The following is a 1,490-nucleotide window of genomic DNA, read 5'->3' as shown; positions in this document are numbered from 1 at the left end:
CCAAAGACTGAATGATCTTATATGAAGCTGCATAGCAGATGTCATTATCACATGCAGCGATTACGACACTGGCTATCAGAGAGACAGCTTTTTCTAAAGCTGAGCCCCAACTGTGGAAAATTACCACAAAGTAGGTTTACCTGATGCCTTTGTATCCATCCTTTAAGCAACTAGATCCACTGATGTTATTAGAGACTCAGAGAGTCTTAGTGGTCAGAAGCCCCTCTTGAACAGGAATGACTTGGCCACTGTCCTCCATGCTCTGGCAAACCCCCACAAGAGCCAACTCCTAGGGGCTCAGGTCACTCCCCCCCTCAATAAAATATTTGAGCCCCCCAACAAGTTGATGGGCATTGCCATTCAAATGGTGTGTGAGTGTCATGTCATGTGGGCAAGGCTAACCTGCCCCTCCCAATATTTTATTCAAGTCGGCACCCCTGTAACCTCCAGATTGGATTACTTCAGTACACTCTCCATGAGGTTGTCCATGAAGATGATTTGGAAACTTCAATAGTTCCAAAATGTAGCAGCCAATTTACTGGCTGGGGTTCCATGTAGAGCTCATGGAACCACTGGTTGCTAGTTTGTTTCCAGGCCCAATTCAAAGGGTCACATTAGTGCTTAAAACCCTAAAAGATTTAGGCCCCATATATCTGAAAGGCTGCCTCCATCCTTACCAAACTTCTTAGGTGTTAAGATCAGCAGTGGAAACTTCTTGGTACTTCCTCCACTCTTCAGAAGTACATGGAATGGCGGCTTGGGAGAGGGCTTTCTCTGTGGCAGCCCCTGAATTGTAGAGTAGCCAACAGAGGTGCATCTAGGATACTTGATGCAGAGCTTTTTCAGTATGCTAAGGATGTACCACTTTGCCCAAGCTTCCCACCCCCCACCCCACCCACAGCTGAGGTATTCTGTTCTGGCTGGACTGGTTTTAATTTCATAATTGCAAGTGTTTGATATATTTTTTTTAAAGAATAACTGTATATTATATTATTGTAACCTGCCCTGGGAAATTGGAGCAAAAAGTGGGCAAGACATCAAATGAAATCAGTCAGTCAGTCAATAAAAACAGGGTTTATTTTTTTTTTAAGGTTTTGATAGGCTTAGGGCCAAAACAAATAAATGGTTGCTGACCATCTATGTTTTTATTGCTGTTGTTTATGTAGAATGGCACACAGTCCTTTTTGTAACTGATTATATTTCATCGTATTGATGTGTTCATAATCTGCAGGCAAAGTCACCTAGAATACCAGCCACTGCACAGAAAATAAAACTAAAAATGGATAAGTGTGTAGTACAACACCCCTTTAAAAGAAAGGCTATGGAAGGTGAGGTATGATCCAGGCACCATTTATTCTCTCTCCATATTTTAATCCAGGCATGGGCAAACTCAGCCCTCCAGATGTTTTGGGACTACAACTCCCACCATCCCTAGCTAGCAGGACCAGGGATGATGGGAGTTGTAGTCCCAAAACATCTGGAGGGCTGAG

The sequence above is a fragment of the Podarcis melisellensis genome, assembly GCF_964234715.1.
Source record: "Podarcis melisellensis genome assembly, chromosome: 1".
In the NCBI taxonomy this organism is placed as follows: Eukaryota; Metazoa; Chordata; class Lepidosauria; order Squamata; family Lacertidae; genus Podarcis; species Podarcis melisellensis.
Note: the sequence above shows the minus strand (reverse complement) of the source record.